Source organism: Bos javanicus, chromosome 5, assembly GCF_032452875.1.
Source record: "Bos javanicus breed banteng chromosome 5, ARS-OSU_banteng_1.0, whole genome shotgun sequence".
NCBI lineage: Eukaryota > Metazoa > Chordata > Mammalia > Artiodactyla > Bovidae > Bos > Bos javanicus.
The window spans coordinates 64,425,229-64,444,004 of NC_083872.1; the positions used below are offsets into that span (position 1 = coordinate 64,425,229).

Sequence of the window (18,776 nt, forward strand, 5' to 3'; positions counted from 1 at the left end):
ATTAAATCACTGGCCATGAGAGATTGGTTCCTCCAGCCCCTCTCCCCTTCTCTGAGGTCACAGAGATAGGACTGACAGTTAAACTCTCTAACTACTTGATCGGGTCTCCTTGTAATCATCCCCTATCCTCAGGTGCAGTCCAAGAGTCACCTCATTAACATCACAAAAGATATCTTTATAGCTCTTATCTCTTAGGAAATTCCTAGGGTTTTAGGAGCTCTGCCGCAGAAACTGGACAACAAACAAACAAATATATAAAAATTTCTCATTACAAGTCACAATTTCTCAGTACCATTAAAAATAGTTACACATCTGTAAGTTGAACGCATATAATACCTTCAGAATGTTTTTCCTGTGGAATTCTGAATACACGGCCCCACTATCTTTTAGCATATACTATTACAGACAGGAAGAACAATGTCAATTTGATTCTTTTTCCTTTAGACTGAAAAGACAGTATCTGCTTTTGCAACCTAAAATCTTACAAAATTACTGTTCATAGAATTCAGAGATTCCACTGGGATATATCTGAGTGTAGGTTTTTTCTCACAATAGTTTTTGTTAACACTGAAAAACTAAGAACCCTCAATTGGAAGAGACAACAGACCAGAAGGGGGAGCCCTCATACTCTATAATGATCAGTTCAGTTCAGTTCAGTTCAGTCACTCAGTCGTGTCCAACTCTTTGTGACCCCATGGATTGCAGCACGCCAGGCTTCCCTATCCATCACCAACTCCTGGAACTTCTCAGACTGTCAGATACATAACATAATACTTCTTCCACTTTTCAAGTGATAATTGGTGTGCTGAGGCTTTCAATGCTCCAGAAGGGTTGTAGTTCTGGTGATGTCACATCAGGAGGCCACTTGGAATCTCTTTCTTAAAGTCAGTGTTGTCCTCTGGAAAGATTTAGGTGGATACTATGAGGCTGTTAAAAAACCTTGACCTGTCCACACGTGCCCAGCAAATTCCATCACTGTTAATGAACCTTTTCGAGGTGTATCTGACCGAAATGTATGGGTAGTGCTGGGCCTTGAAAACTCATGTCCAGTAAGTCGGTGATGCCATCCAACCATCTCAGCCTCTGTCATTCCCTTCTCCTCCTGCCTTCAATCTTTCCCAGCATTAGGGTCTTTTCCAAGGAGTCAGTTCTTCCCATCAGGTGGCCAAAGTATTGAGTTTCAGCTTCAGCATCAGTCCTTCCAATGAATATTCAGGACTGATTTCCTTCAGGATGGACTGGTTGGATCTCCTTGCAGTCCAAGGGGCTCTCAAGAGTCTTCTCCAACACCACAGTTCAAAACCATCAATTCTTCAGTGCTCAGCTTTCTTTATAGTCCAACTCTCACATCCATACATGACTACTGGAAAAACCATAGCTTTGACTAGATGGACTTTTGATGATAACACAGCCCAAAAGGAAAAAACATTTCCTCTTCTTGCCTGACAAGAGCTCAGCTAATGAAAAGCCACTGTATTTCCAAATTTCAGTTCCTTCAATGGACTCTTTGTTTACTATACACCTCTCAGTTTCCTTTTCACCTCTTCAAGAGTTCTCCTCTCTCTGCTGTATGGGACTTGACTGTGTATCTCACCATGGTTTTTCTGTACTCAGTGGCTCAGTTATGTCCAACTCTTTGCAACTCCTTGGACTGAAGTCCACCAGGTTTCTCTGTCCTTGGGGATTCTCCAGGCAAGAATGCTAGAGTGGGTTGCCATGTCCTCCTCCAGGGGATCTTTCCAAACCAGGGCTCAAACCCAGGTCTCCTGCACCACAGGTGGATTCTTTATTGACTGAGCCACCAGGGAAGTCCATCCCCAAATTCCAATACTTTGTTGATCCCAAATAAACCCACTTTGCTACTGAAATAACTAGCAGTTTATTTGTTTCAGGTCAACAACACTCTCTGGCTTTCAAGGAAAGATTTAAATTTGTCTTCATTTCAGGGAAATGTTACTTTATTTTGTTTTTATTATTATTTCTTCTATTTATTTTCCCTTTCTAGAACATCTATGACTAGAATGTTAGATTCCCAAATATATCACATACATCTTTTTTCTCTCATTTCTCTTTGTATTTTTTCCTCACCTCAGGAAATAATCATTTTAATTGTATTTTAAATCACTGGTTTATTTTTTTTTAATGTCCAGTCATCATCTCTCAGTTATTTATGTTTTATAAACTTTCTTGTCTCTAATATATCTTAAATCTCCAAGTAACCTGAAAGTCCTATCCTTTTGGTGAAGTCTTTGTTTCATATGTATGACTTCAACATAAACCAAGTTCTCTATCATCTAACTCAAATTTTTAATACATAAAACATATCAATAATTCTAGGTTTTCATAAATATAAGATTTTTATTTGTCTTCCTTTTTTATCTCTACAAAATAATGAAAGTGTTTTATACCCCTAAGAAGAAATACCCCAATTATGTTAAATGACTCAAGGGACAGAGTTAATTTTGTATGAGTAGATTAAATTTGCTTGATTGCTCTTTTTCAGCAGAGAATATGTTAATAACAAGCTTCAAATTAATAGCTTTATTTGCTTTTGACAAGTCTATATGTGGTAAAATCCTTTTCTGCTAGTTTCACATACTCTAAATCAGCCACAGATACACACACTAGTCCAAGTTCCCCACAACTAAAATAAATCAAAAACACCTGATAAAAAATCAAGAATTAATATAATGTAAATTAAATACATATAGCCATTTTTCCTAATAACTTTAAATGGAGTAAGATCTACAAAAGTATTGAATCACTATGTTGTATATTTGAACTAATATACTGCAATTAAAATTTTTAAGCATATGTTCATGACCCTGTTTTATACTGAGTGTATCACTATTGCAAATAAAATAAATATTGATATAAATACATTTATGTGCATAAAATACACAAATCATATGAACGGTGTTTCAAGAAATAACAAGTTTTGGAAGCAAAATAAGTCCTTGCTTTGGCAATTTGACATGTGGTTCTTTTTTTTTTTTTTAATCTCAGTTTTATTTATTTTACTTTACAATATTGTATTGGTTTTGCCATACATTTACATGAATCCACCATGGGTGTACATGTGTTCCCCATCCTGAACCCCCCTCCCACCTCCCTCCCCATCCCATCACTCTGGGTCATCCCAGTGCACCAGCCCCGAGCACCCTGAATCATGCATCGAACCTGGACTGCCGATTCATTTCACATGTGATAATTTACATGTTTCAATGCCATTCTCCCATATCATCCCACCCTCGCCCTCTCCCACAGAGTCCAAAAGACTGTTCTTTCTATACATCTATCTCTCTTTTGCTGTCTCGCATACAGGGTTATCGTTACCATCTTTCTAAATTCCATATATATGCTGTATTGGTGTTTTTCTTTCTGGCTTACTTCACTCTGTATAATAGGCTCCAGTTTCATCCACCTCGTTAGAACTGATTCAAATGTATTCTTTTTAATGGCTGAGTAATACTCCATGTATATATGTACCACAGCTTTCTTTATCCATTCGTCTGCTGATTGACATCTAGGTTGCTTCCATGTCCTCGCTATTATAAACAGTGCTGTGATGAACACTGGGGTACATGTGTCTCTTTCAAGTCTGGTTTCCTCGGTGTATATGCCCAGCAGTGGGATTGCTGGGTCATATAGCAGTTCTATTTCCAGTTTTTTAAGCAATCTCCACACTGTTCTTCATAGTGGCTATACTAGTTTGCATTCCCACCAACAGTGTAAGAGGGTTCCCTTTTCTCCACACCCTCTCCAGCATTTATTGCTTGTAGACTTTTGGATCGCAGCCATTCTGACTGGCGTGAAATGGAACCTCATTGTGGTTTTGATTTGCATTTCTCTGATAATGAGTGATGTTGAGCATCTTTTCATGTTTGTTAGCCATCTGTATGTCTTCTTTGGAGAAATGTCTGTTTAGTTGTTTGGCCCACTTTTTGATTGGGTCATTTATTTTTCTGGAATTGAGCTGCAGGAGCTGCTTGTATATTTTTGAGATTAATTCTTTGTCTGTTGCTTCGTTTGCTATTATTTTCTTCCATTCTGAAGGCTGCCTTTTCACCTTGCTTATAGTTTCCTTTGTTGTGCAGAAGCTTTTAATTGTAATTAGATCCCATTTGTTTATTTTTGCTTTTATTTCCAATATTCTGGGAGGTGGGTCATAGAGGATCCTGCTGTGGTTTATGTCGGAGAGTGTTTTGCCTATGTTTTCCTCTAGGAGTTTTATAGTTTCTGGTCTTACATTCAGATCTTTAATCCATTTTGAGTTTATTTTTGTGTATGGTGTTAGAAAGTGTTCTAGTTTCATTCTTTTACAAGTGGTTGACCAGTTTTCCCAGCACCACTTGTTAAAGAGATTGTCTTTTCTCCATTGTATATTCTTGCCTCTTTTGTCAAAGATAAGGTGTCCATAGGTGCATGGATTTATCTCTGGGCTTTCTATTTTGTTCCATTGATCTATACTTCTGTCTTTGTGCCAGTACCATACTGTCTTGATAACTGTGGCTTTGTAGTAGAGCCTGAAGTCAGGTAGGCTGATTCCTCCAGTTCCATTCTTCTTCTCAAGATTGCTTTTGCTATTCGAGGTTTTTTGTATTTCCATACAAATTGTGAAATTATTTGTTCTAGCTCTGTGAAAAATACTGTTGGTAGCTTGATAGGGATTGCGCTGAATCTATAAATTGCTTTGGGTAGTATACTCATTTTCACTATATTGATTCTTCCAATCCATGAACATAGTATATTTCTCCATCCATTAGTGTCCTCTTTGATTTCTTTTACCAGTGTTTTATGCTGCTGCTGCTGCCACTGAGTCGCTCAGTTGTGTCCGACTCTGTGCGACCCCAAGACGGCAGCCCACCAGGCTCCCCCGTCCATGGGATTCTCCAGGCAAGAGTACTGGAGTGGGGTGCCATTGCCTTCTCCGACCAGTGTTTTATAGTTTTCTATATATAGGTCTTTTGTTTCTTTAGGTAGATATATTCCTAAGTATTTTATTCTTTTCGTTGCAACGGTGAATGGAATTTTTTCCTTAATTTCTCTTTCTGTTTTCTCATTGTTAGTGTATAGGAATGCAAAAGATTTCTGTGTGTTGATTTTATATCCTGCAACTTTACTATATTCTTTGATTAGCTCTAGTAATTTTCTGGTGGAGTCTTTAGGGTTTTCTATGTAGAGGATCATGTCATCTGCAAACAGTGAGAGTTTTACTTCTTCTTTTCCAAACTGGATTCCTTTTATTTCTTTTTCTGCTCTGATTGCTGTGCCCAAAACTTCCAAAACTATGTTGAATAGTAGTGGTGAGAGTGGGCACCCTTGTCTTGTTCCTGACTTTAGGGGAAATGCTTTCAATTTTTCACCGTTGAAGATAATGGGTTTGCTGTGGGTTTGTCATATATAGCTTTTATTACATTGAGGTGTGTGTGTGAAGTCGCTCAGTTGTGTCCGACTCTTTGCGACCCCGTGGACTGTAGCCTACCAGGCTTCTCTGTCCATGGGATTCTCCAGGCAAGAATTCTGGAGTGGGTTACCATTTCCTTCTCCAGGGGATCTTCCCAACCCAGGGATCGAACCCGGGTCTCCTGCATTGGAGGCAGACGCTTTTACCTCTGAGCCACCAGGGAAGCCCTATTATGTTGAGGTATATTCCTTCTATTCCTGCTTTCTGGAAGGTTTTTTATCATAAATGGATGCTGAATTTTGTCAAAGGCTTTCTCTGCATCTATTGAGATAATCACATGGTTTTTATTTTTCAATTTGTTAATGTGGTGTATTACATTGATTGATTTGTGGATATTGAAGAATCCTTGCATCCCTGGGATAAGCCCACTTGGTCATGATGTATGATCTTTTTAATATGTTGTTGGATTCTGTTTGCTAGAATTTTGTTAAGGATTTTTGCATCTATGTTCATCAGTGATACTTGCCTGTAGTTTTCTTTTTTTGTGGCATCTTGGTCAGGTTTTGGTATTAGGGTGATGGTGGCCTCATAGATGGAGAAGGCAATGGCACCCCACTCCAGTACTCTTGCCTGGAAAATCCCATGGACGGAGGAGCCTGGAAGGCTACAGTCCATGGGGTCGCTAAGAGTCGGACACGACTGAGCGACTTCCCTTTCACTTTTCACTTTCATGCATTGGAGAAGGAAATGGCAACCCACTCCAGTGTTTTTGCCTGGAGAATCCCAGGGACGGGGGAGCCTGATGGGCTTCCGTCTATGGGGTCACACAAAATCAGACACGACTGAAGCGACTTAGCAGCAGCAGCAGCAGGCCTCTGCAATTTTCTGGAAGAGTTTGAGTAGGATAGGTGTTAGCTCTTCTCTAAATTTTTGGTAGAATTCAGCTGTGAAGCTGTCTGGTCCTGGGCTTTTGTTTGTTGGAAGATTTCTGATTACAGTTTCAATTTCTGTGCTTGTGATGGGTCATTAAGATTTTCTATTTCTTCATGGTTCAGTTTTGGAAAGTTGTACTTTTCTAAGAATTTGTCCGTTTCTTCCAAGTTGTCCAGTTTATTTGCATATAGTTGCTGATATTAATCTCTTATGATCCTTTGTATTTCTGTGTTGTCTGTTGTGATCTCTCCATTTTCATTTCTAATTTTGTTGATTTGATTTTTCTCCCTTTGTTTCTTGATGAGTATGGCTAATGGTCTGTCAGTTTTATTTATCTTCTCAAAGAACCAGCTTTTGGCTTTGTTGATTTTTGCTATGGTCTCTTTTGTTTCTTTTGCATTTATTTATGCCCTAATTTTTTAAGATTTCTTTCCTTCTACTAACCCTGGGGTTTTTCATTTCTTCCTTTTCTAGTTGCTTTAGGTGTAGAGTTAGATTATTTATTTGACTTTTTTCTTGTTTCTTGAGGTAAGCCTGTATTGCTATGAATCTTCCCCCTAGCACTGTTTTCACAGTGTCCCATAGGTTTTGGGTTATTGTGTTTTCATTTTCATTTGTTTCTATGCAGATTTTAATTTCTTTTTTGATTTCTTCTGTGATTTGTTGGTTATTCAGCAGCGTGTTGTTCAGCTTCCATATGTTGGAATTTTTAATAGTTTTTCTCCTGTAATTGACATCTAATCTTACTGCATTGTGGTCAGAAAAGATGCTTGGAATGATTTCAATTTTTTTGAATTTACCAAGGCTAGATTTATGGCCTAGGATGTGATCTATCCTGGACAGGGTTCCCTGTGCACTTGAGAAAAAGGTGAAATTCATTGTTTTGGAGTGAAATGTCCTATAGATATCAATTAGTTCTAACTGGTCTCCTGTATCATTTAATGTTTGTGTTTCCTTGTTAGTTTTCTGTTTAGTTGATCTATCCATAGGTGTGAGTGGGATATTAAAGTCTCCCGCTATTATTGTGTTATTGTTAATTTCCCTTTCATACTTGTTAGCATTTGCCTTACATATTGCGGTGCTCCTATGTTGGGTGCATATATATTTATAATTGTTATATCCTCTTCTTGGATTGATCCTTTGATCATTATGTAGTGTCCATCTTTGTCTCTTTTCACAGCCTTTATTTTAAAGTCTATTAAAGTCTATTTTATCTGATATGAGTATTGCTACTCCTGCTTTCTTTTGGTCTCCATTTGCGTGAAATATCTTCTTCCAGCCCTTCACTTTCAGTCTGTATGTGTCCCTTGTTTCAAGGTGGATCTCTTGTAGACAACATATATAGGGGTCTTGTTTTTGTATCCATTCAGCCAGTCTTTGTCTTTTGGTTGGGGCATTCAACCCATTTACATTTAAGGTAATTATTGATAAGTATGATCTTGTTGCCATTTACTTTATTGTTTTGGGTTCGAGTTTATACACCCTTTCTGTGTTTCCTGTCTAGAGAAGATCCTTTAGCATTTGTTGGAGAGCTGATTTGGTGGTGCTGAATTCTCTCAGTTTTTGCTTGTCTGTAAAGTTTTTGATTTCTCCTTCATTTTTGAATGAGATCCTTGCTGGGTACAGTAATCTGGGCTGTAGGTTATTTTCTTTCATCATTTTAATTATGTCCTGCCATTCCCTTCTGGCCTGAAGAGTTTCTATTGAAAGATCAGCTGTTATCCTTATGGGAATCCCCTTGTGTGTTATTTGTTGTTTTTCCCTTGCTGCTTTTAATATTTGTTCTTTGTGTTTGATCTTTGTTAATTTGATTAATATGTGTCTTAGGGTGTTTTGACTTGGGTTTATCCTGTTTGGGACTCTCTGGGTTTCTTGGACTTGGATGATTATTTCCTTTCCCATTTTAGGGAAGTTTTCAACTATTATCTCCTCAAGTATTTTCTCATGGTCTTTCTTTTTGTCTTCTTCTGGGACTCCTATGATTCGAATGTTGGAGTCTTTAACATTGTCCCAGAGGTCTCTGAGGTTGTCCTCATTTCTTTTAATTATTTTTTCTTTTTCCCTCTCTGTTTCATTTATTTCTACCATTCTATCTTCTACCTCACTTATCCTGTCTTCTGCCTCCGTTATTCTACTGTTCCCTCCAGAGTGTTTTTTATCTCATTTATTGCATTATTCATTATATATTGACTCTTTTTCATTTCTTCTAGGTCCTTGTTAAACCTTTCTTGCATCTTCTCGATCCTTGTCTCCAGGCTATTTATCTGTAACTCCAGTTTGTTTTCAAGGTTTTGGATCATTTTTACTATCATTATTCGGAATTCTTTATTGACATATGGTTCTTTGCGGTACTGTTAGTTGTTTGAATGTTATTTTATTCAAAAAAACCAATAACAATTTACTGGTGGTTTCTTGTGTTTGATTAGTCACTGTAGGCTACAGTTCTTTATAAATACAACTAAACTTCATATTTTTCATATATTAAACAAATTTTCAAGATATTCATAATAATAATAATATAGCATATAAAGACTGCTAGAAATATTTTAAGAACAACTTATGACTTAAGGAATTCTCCAGAGTTTCTAAGAATTACAGTTTCTCATTCCTGAATCCCAAAGATTAATATTTGGGGGGAATTTGGAAACACTACTTGGGTTAAAAAGTTGACTAAGAGAGTTTAGAAAAGAGAAACAAACACGGGAAAAAAATTTTTTTAAGTGTTACTGGTGTTTTGACAAAATTCTATGTCAGGTACAGTGAAGGAGCAAAGACAAATGATACAGACCAAATCAACCTATAGAAGTATGGAGGACAGTTCATAAAAAATATGATGAGCACTTGAATTGTGTTACGAAGACAAAAAAAAAAAAACTATTTTCCAGGTACAGTAGCATGCATGCTTATTCACTCAGTCATGTCCAACTCTTTGTGATCCAGGGGCTGTAGTCTGCCAGGCTCCTCTGTCCATGGGATTCTCCAGGCAAGAATACTGACTGGGTAGCCATTTCTTTCTCCAGGGGATCTTCCTGGCCCATGGGTCCAATCCAGGTCTCCTACACTGCAGGCAGATTCTTCACCATCTGAGCTACCAGGAAAGACCAGGTGGAGTGAGGTATAAAGCTGGTGTCAGATAAAATACAAACATAAGGAAGAATTTGTGTAAAGGCTAACATCATGAATCATCATGGGATGTTCAGCAAAAATTTAGTAAATTTAGTGAGGAAGGTGGGAAATTTTATAAGAGATGGTTGGGAGGAGCAAACAGGGATTAACTTATGAAGAGCCTCCTAAAGAACGGGAAAGTCTGTCAAGACTTAAGTAGTCAATTGACGTGATTGAACTTATAGTTTAGAAACAGCCCTCTGGAGAACACTAGGAGAAGAATTTCAAAGAGAGGAGACTAGAGACTGGGGCAATCGAACTCAGTTAGGCACATTCCCTAAACAACCCAATTCTACATGTTGTTAAAGACCCATACATATCTGACCATTGTTTAGTGAAAACCTATAAAAGGAATTGGAAATGGAAGCTGAGTATTAAGTTATAAACATTAAAAAAAAATGGTAATAAAATTTTAAAAGAGAGAGAAAATGATGATACTGAATGCACCAAGAACTGGAAACTGTAATAAACTCAACTCTTGCTAAGGTACCCTCCCCCTCAAAAAAGATAATTATATCTTTCCTATTCTTTTCATATAATCACTTAAAAGAAAATTTCCTTTGGATAGTAAATCAAATTTTTAAGAAGGGCAATTCCTTTAAAAAAAGAGATACATAGTTACCCTGTCACTGATCCTCCTGAAGACTCTAGACACACCTTATTCATTATGTAAACTCTCATTACTCCCCTGATCCAGATTAATCTACAGTTTAAAATGTAGAATCAATAGAATTATTTTCAGTTGTCTATAAGTAACAAATTGTTTTCATTGCTATTTTTTTTTTCAGATTATATTTAGGGAGAGCTATTTATTAGAGGAACAGCTATGAATCATAATCAGGCTGAAAGCTTTCATGTCTCCCTCCCCCCATATCCCATTCTATTGATAGTGTTATGTAGATTTTGTAAACAATTAAATCTGTTCACATGCAAACAATTTTGGTTTAATCATGAACAACTATAAAGTAGTTCACACACTTCTTTTATGTTCTCCATGCTCCTTTTAAAAGCATACTAGTATATCCTATTACGCATTCTAAAGCTGTTATACATAAGTGAATGTTCTTTTCAAAATTCTTTTGACATGCTATTGGACTAGCTCCAGAAAAAGAATTAACACTTTTGGGGAATCTTACTGCATCTCTTTTAGTAGCCAAATAAGAAGCTGGTGGGGGAGTAAAGCCAAAGATGAAAATAAATGCATTATTCATTTTTATTCATTTTTAACATAGGTTTTCTATTATTCTTCATTGTAATAGCTGTAGAAATAATTTTACTGTTGACACTGAATTTCTGAAGTGGTGTTGTATAAATCATTTTTTCAAAGAAGAAGGTTAAAAAGATTTCCTGCTTACCATCAGTGCACAAAATTTAAAAAGTGACAATCTTCACATACAATATGCTTCCAGTGAGCATGCTCTTATGCATAAAAAAGGAAAAAAAGCATTTCAGGATTGTATTTGTAAAAGGATTATTTTTAAAAAGAAAGCACAGAGCAAGTTTCACAGCAGAAAAACACGACAGGCTCTCCAATAGTCAAAATCAGCACTGACTTTTTTTTAAGGCAACATTTAAAACAGAACATCTGTGTTATTTACATAATATCAACAAAAAGAAGCACAAAGGTAGACTTAAGACAACTAAAAACCCAGCTCCTATGCTTCTAAATATTTTTATTTTTGTCTAATAGTCATCTGAACAAAGATGCTATTATTCTGCTAAGGTAAACATGTCTTAAAAATTGTCTCATGTTTTCATGATGCTAACTAGTCCAGCTTGTTCATATGTCTTGCTTAATGCAACTAGATACTATGAATGCTATTCAGTTATCAAAGATACAAAATACAACTCAAGTGAAGGGAAATGCTAGGATCTTTAATACAGAATAATAAATTATTCACATGCACTGCTTTCATCTTTCCACTCAACATCCAAATGTTGCAATCCATCCTAGTTTTCTTGTACACCACACCACCAAAAATTTGTACTGAGCAATAAGTGTGAGAATACAGAAACTAGTAGGGTAGAAGGGGAGTGTGAAAGAAAGGTGATGTAAAAATGGAGAAGCTGACAAGGAGAAGTAAAAACAAGTTTCATCTCCCTTGAATTTAGTTATCAATTCTTCACAAATGTCTCCAGAGAGCTCACCCAGTATTTCTAGACCAGATGGAAAGAACAGTATGGTACAGAATTCTCTATCCCTAGACCCAGCTGTCACAAGGAATGGAGAGGCAATCCTGTTAGGAACTAACAGTTAGCATTATATTCCATGTGGGCTGTACCATTCATTCATATATTGGCTGACTTCTAGATAGTGATTTTTTTCCTTTTGCTGGTTTCCCATGTGAGTGCCTCTCAAATTTCTGTATCAATCTTTGACCTTCTTCCAAAGACCAATCATGCATTTCCAGGCCCTGCCAGTGATGTCCTTGAGACCCCCGACTGAACATCTCTGCAAACTAAACCAATTTTCCCCTACCTTGAGGAAAAAAGTTTCACCCCTGGACTTTTTCCTTGTGGTTGGCATGTTATCATTCTCTCAATCTTTTAAGCTTTAAATTCCAAAGTGATTATTAAAGTTTCTCTCTCTCCCTGCCATCATATCAAGGTATTGCTAACTTAAAGTCTGACAGCAAAATATTTATCAAAAGTATATCTCCTTTTCCAGTTCCACTCTAATCCATCCCAAAGTTTAGATTATCAAGTACTTGCTCTTAATTTCTTGCAAATACCTAACAGGTCTCCTTACTTTTAATCTCTTAACCCCCATTTCATTCTATCTACTACTTCCAAAATTAACATTCCTACAACACAACTGTGATCCTGCCACTTCAATGCTCAAAAATCTTCAGGGGCTTCACCCTGACTATTGAAAATATCTAAAATCCTTTGACCTAATCATCAAAGGGTTTCATGATCCCACCTCAATATAACTTTCAAAATGACAACATATAATCTCTTTCACATACTCTTATATTCAAACCACTGGACTACATGTTATTAAGTGAAATATACATGAGCTTTCATGCTTTGTGCCTTTGCTCACATTGTTTCCTCCACTAATCCTTCCTCCCAGCACACTCTGTAATAGGTACTAAGTCAAACAATAGGATACAAAAGTGAATAACAGATTTTATATATATCTAAGTTTCTCTTGGAGAAAGAAAAAGCATGAGCTTTGGAGTTACATAGGACTAGAATCTGAATTTAGATTTTGCAATTACTAGCCATGTGACCTTTTGCCGAGTGACGTCTCCACTCTCCCACACCATCACGCTGTGTCACCAGATGATTTCAGGCAAGGAGCATCAATGTTAATGAGCTGTTAGACAGCTTAAGACACTCATAGAACCAGATAGGTATATTTCTATCTTAGATAAACAAACAATTTGGCTTCCTCTTCAAATCTATATTCTTTGATTAGTTTCAAAACTTACTTCATGATGGATGAGCACTGCTCAATTGTACTAGTTTCTACTTCAAGATAATTTTTACTTTGGTAGGAAAGAGACAAATTTAGATTTTGCCACATTGTAAAAACTGAGCTAACTAATGCCATGTTCCTAATCTATTCCAGTAACATTTCAACATCCTTTATAGTTTGGCTCATGGACTCATAACAGCCTTTAATTCAAGCCTGTATATGGAAAATGACCTCCAAAAATTGGGTTATTTATACATTGTTTAGGGCTTCCTTGGTGGCTCAGCTGATAAAGAATCCGCCTGCAGTGAGGGAGACCTGGGTTTGATCCCTGGGTTGGGAAGATCCCCTGGAAAAGGGAACGACTACCCACTCCAGTATTCTGGCCTGGAGAATTCCATGGACTATATAGTTCATGGGGTCACAAAGAGTCAGACACAACTGAGCAACTTTCACTTTCACTTTCATAATCTGAGAGCTTCAGTCTTAATTCCAGAAGCAGTCAGTGCTAAAACAAAGTGGAAGAGAATAGTTGGGAAATCCTTGCTTAGAAGACAAATTAAAGCTGAAGTCACAGTTTTTGGAAATTTGAAGCTGGAAGTCACAGTTTTTGGAAATTTGTTTACATATAACTGTACCTCTGAAGGAAAGTTGGGAATAGAAGAAAAAGGGCTTGACATAAAGCAGACTTATGACTCATCAACTTATTCAGTAGAAGCTGGAAAAAGCAGAAAACTACCTTAGAAACCAAAAACGAAGTATTATTTTGACCTTTATTTATATCTAAGTTAGAAGTTCTTTTACTTAGACATGTACCTGAATTTGGACTACATTTATTTGTAGGAATCTGGCTGTCTAGACTCAATCTCTTCCTTCTTTTGATAATAGCACCTCATTCAATCCCAGAGAATTCCATCTTCCCTATTGTATGCATTCTTACTGGGACTATAAATCAGCATGCCCTGGCTTCCTCCTAAACAGGGATGGGCAATGATCCAAGCAAGGCCAGTGAGACTCTCCAAAATTTAAATCTGAAGTAGAATGGCTTAAGAATGAAAAGATAAAGTTCCAGAACTGGAGCTCTACCAAGACTACGCGAGGACCCTACTGCTTAGACACCCATTGCTGCCTCAACCTGGTCTGTAGCCCCTTCTGGAAGACACTCAAAGACATACCATTCAAATTTTTTTCTGCTTCCTTAGCTGGAATTGGTTTCTATGGCTGGCAACCTAGGAACTCCTGAGGTGGAGGTGAAGCCATTCTGCCCTAACTTTGTGCCTGGTCTTCCTCACTGAAAGATAACAAATACTTTAAATGAAGTTATCCTGTACTAGAAGATTTTTTTTATGGCTCTGTTACAGAAGTATCTAGAATAATTTTATCAAACATATAGAACTTAAACAAGCAGGTTTTTGTTTTTGTTTTGTTTTTTGCTTACCTACTCTTTCCCATTTTTACCTGAATTCACTTTGTTCCCTGTGTTCCCTGCCATATTTCCCCATTTCTCAATTTTCTTAAGGTTAGCTACACTGATTTGTTTGTGCATTTGCTTTCCCAAACAATTACATAATTTAAGTGGTTCATATTCCACTTTTGCTGATTATTTTCTTAGTATTTTCAACACCATTGCCCTTTATTCCAATACCTCTTCCCAAAAATGTAGTATTATGTTAGGAGTAATCTATCAAAAAATTAATTGTTAAAGGTATGATACTAGCCCTTGTTCTACCAGGTCTATTCTATGAAATAATTGCCACAAGAAGATCTAAATTTGTTATTAGACTATACAATAAATAGAAGTTTAGAAATCTGAAGATAATGTAGTAATCACGTACTCAAATCCTATTATTTTAGGGATAAGAGATCTCCACTTCTTTACTTTTGTTTTTATATTTCTTCTTTCATTAAAAGGTGGTTCAAGGAAGAAAATAACAAATATGTTTGGCAATCCTTCTTAAAGAAGAATAAAATAGAAATAATTTGACATCCTTACATCAGTGACATATTAATCCCTCAGTAACACCTTACAGTTATCTTCAGTTCTTCCTTTCTTTACATCTTCTACTTAACAAGACCACTGCAAAGATCAAGTGAAAGCAATTCTTAAGCTATAAAATACTACATGAATCAAGATGTTAATATTGTTATTATTTGTCCTCTCCCTTCTTTTCCACCAACCTAGCCATCAAAGCCATCATCACAAACCAATGAAATTCCCTGCCTCCATTTCATCCCCATTCTAATCATCATAGACAACTTTGTATACTAATATTTCAGTTCATCCAAGTTCTTAAGAGAAATGACACCAATATTACAACTAATCTTTCACAGAGCAGAAAACCAGGAAATACTCCAAATGTTTTTTGATACCAGGATAACATTAATACCAAAACCACACAAAGACATTTTAATTTTCCAAAATGAAGAAAGCAAAATTAAAGGCAAATCCTAGTCATGAACATGAATGCAAGACTCTTGAACTCAGGAAATATCAGGACATTAAATCCTATAGAATAAAAGGGATGATTAAGTAGGGTCTATTCTAGTAATGCAATGTAATTTACCACAGTAATAGTATGATGGAGAAAAATTATATAATCATCTCAATAGATGCAGGAACAGCACTCTATAAAATTCAATACCAATTCAAGAGTTTAAAATAATGCACTTTGGAAAACTAGCAATAAAATGGTATTGTCTTAGATTAAAAAATGTTTCTATTAAAAAAAAAAAAAAAACTTAAAGCATTTAGAAGTTAGGAGAGTGGTAATCCTCAGGAATAGTCAGTGGAAATGAGTAAGGGAAGAGCTTCAGCGGGGCTGATTTCTTGATCTGAGTGCTTATGACACAAATGTGTTAAGTTTATGAGAAAAAAAAATAAAAACCTACAGCAATGATTATACTTATTTGTAAGTGAAGTAATGAAAGCTTTCTTCTTGAGACTAGAAACTAAATAAGGATGCCACTAACACCATTGCTTTTCAACAATTTAAAGGAAGTCCTAGCCAGTGCAATAGAGAAGAAAGAGAAATAAAGGACTAAGTAATGAAAAGGAAGAAATAAAACTGCTGTTATGATGCAGAATACCCAAAGGAATACAGATAAACTGATAATACAAATAAGAATATTTAATCTGAGGTCAAATTTTTAAAAAATCAATTGTTTCTAGACACAGCAGCAAAAAAAGGATAGAAAATGTTTTAAATGATGACATTTATAATAAAATTTAAAATATAAAATACTTAGGAATAAAACATAAGAGATGTTCAAGATCTCTACAGAGAACACTATTTGAAATATTTATGTACATATCTATTAAATCATCACATGTACATCTTAAAAATCAAGCTTTACAACCTAAATATATACCATTTTTATTTGTCAGTTACACCTCAAGCAAGCTGGAAAAAATTAAAGAAGACTTAAACATTTAGAGAGACATACCATGCTCATGGAGTAAATATTGAAAATACGTCAACTTCTCAGTATTTTTCTATAGTTTCAACATAATTCCACAAAAACTCCAGAAGAGTTTTTGTGGAAATAAGCAAGATGATTATGAAATCAATATAGGAAAAAAAATCAAGAGAATCTTAAAGAGATGGGGAGAGGTATGTGATCAAACATGAACATAACTGCAGTAAATAAGATAATGTTGTATTGGCACAGGGATAAATACATGAATCAATGGAACGGAAGAGAGTTCAAAACAGGCCCACATATATGTTTTAAAAGTTAATTGCAGAATAGTATAAGTGGTACTAGTTCAATTGAATGTCAATATGAAGAAATGAAAACTGACATAAACCTCATATCATTTCTAAAAATCAATTCCTAATAAATAATAGCTCTAGCTATAACAGAATAACAAAACTTCTAAAAGTTAACTTAAGAGGGATAACTCATCACCTTGATGTACACAAAATGTCTTAAATTGGACACAAAAAGTGTTAAACACAAAGGGAAAGATTGATAAACTACTAATACTTAAAATTAACAACTCCTATTCATCAAAGGCAGCATTAATAAAGTGAAAAGACAAGTCACAGATAAGAAAAGATATAATTGCAAGAATGGCTAAAATTAAAAATGCTAATACCAAACAATGGTTAAAATAGCATTCATATATTTCTAGTTGGAGTGTAAATTTTGAACAGCCACTCTGGAAAAAGCGAAACAAATGCATACACTATTACCCAGCTATACCATTCCAACGTTTATATTAAACAAAAATATGTATGCATCCACTACCAACTGGAAGGATGTACAGGGGTGTCTCTGAGTACTAGGAATGTTCTATTTCTTATTCTGAATGATAGTTGCATTGGTTTTTCTTTGTAAATTCAAACAGCTGTATACTTATGATGACCCCCATTTTCTATATTTTTCATATACTTCAATTTTTTATATTACAGGAAAAATAAAATAAATAAAAATAAAATCAAGGAGGAAAAACACATACAGAGAAGAAAGAAAAACACATTCCTAAAAATTAGAAATGTTTACCTAGCAACACGCTATTTTTATTGGCACAAATTATCCAGTGATAAAAATAAGGGGTTGATATTTAGGCAAAGACAAAAATTTGATGTTTTGGTTAATCTATACATCCTTAGTAAAGGCAAACATGAAATTTCATTAGGCTTTCTGAAATAGTGAAAACAATTTCAAAAGATTCACATTGCTTTTGTGTATCCCTTGGCATTCACAAATCCAAGATTGAGAATCAATGTCCTAATCTGACATGAAATCAGATTACCAGCCAAAATATTCAGCAAATTATGCCTTTCTCCATAAACTATTTGTTAGGTTCATATTGAAAATTACCTCTTTAGGGAATATAATTATCAATCCTAAGTAAACACTTTAAAATAAAACCTTGAGGATCTTTTCCTCTATTCTTCCCAATGGTGGATATATTATAATCTGAAGTTTTTTTCATATAACTCCCCAAAATATCTTCCTTATTAGTATGCCTGTCAGGATTAAAATCTAGCTTAATCACATAAAAACTATGTGACCTTGGGAAGGTTTCTTAATGTATGCTTCAGTTTCCACATTTGGAAAATGGAGATGATGTTTGTAGTACCTACCTCACAGAGTTATTGTGAGGACTAAATCACTTAGCACTGTGTCTAAATGTTAGGTAAATTATCATAATTATTTCCCCTCCTATTTGTTTTTAAGAATAAAGTATTATAATGCTGATCAGAACCATTGTGAGCATGAGGGAAATTATTGATATAAGAATTTCACTTTTGGGTGATTGGGTTGGGAGGTAACTTGCACTGGAGGACATTCAGATATCAGCATATGGAAACCTTCCCTTTAGAGTTATTCAGTTATTTCACAGAAGAATATACTGATCTCCTACCAGGAAAGTAACTGCCTAGGTAATGACATTCAAAGGAATTACAAGGTAGGTTCAATTGTTCTGATACAAACTTTCTATTTATACTCTTGTTTTCTGTCTCAAGACTCATCCCTGCCTTCAGCTAAACCTAATACCTCAAGTCCCTCAAATATTGAAGCATAGCCATTACTTTGAGTCTTCCTGAGTCTTTTCCTTTCCAGCTATACATACACATCTTCAACTGTCTACATATTGTTCACTCATTTTTAATGAATTCATTCATTCAAGAATGGTCTCTTTTTTATTAATTCATTCAAGAATGCTGTGATGATTAACCTTACCATGTCATGGTACACAGATGTGTCATCAAAGATTGTTCCAGATGCTTCTGTGAAGATTTTTTTAGATGATATTAGTATTTAATATAGACTTTGAGGAAAGCAGAATACTCTCCATAATGTGGGAGGGCCTCATCCAATCAGTTGAAGGCCTTAATA

General features: G+C 35.6%; 1 protein-coding gene and 1 non-coding gene across 5 annotated transcripts in view; both read right to left on the minus strand.

Moving 5' to 3' along the window:
* ANKS1B (ankyrin repeat and sterile alpha motif domain containing 1B) overlaps positions 1 to 18,776 on the minus strand; it is a 1,160,119-nt gene that overhangs the window by 1,034,140 nt on the left and 107,203 nt on the right. The window lies entirely within an intron of this gene.
* TRNAW-CCA (transfer RNA tryptophan (anticodon CCA)) lies at positions 5,559 to 5,630 on the minus strand. Its single transcript has one exon. It is a non-coding gene; the product is annotated as a tRNA-Trp (tRNA).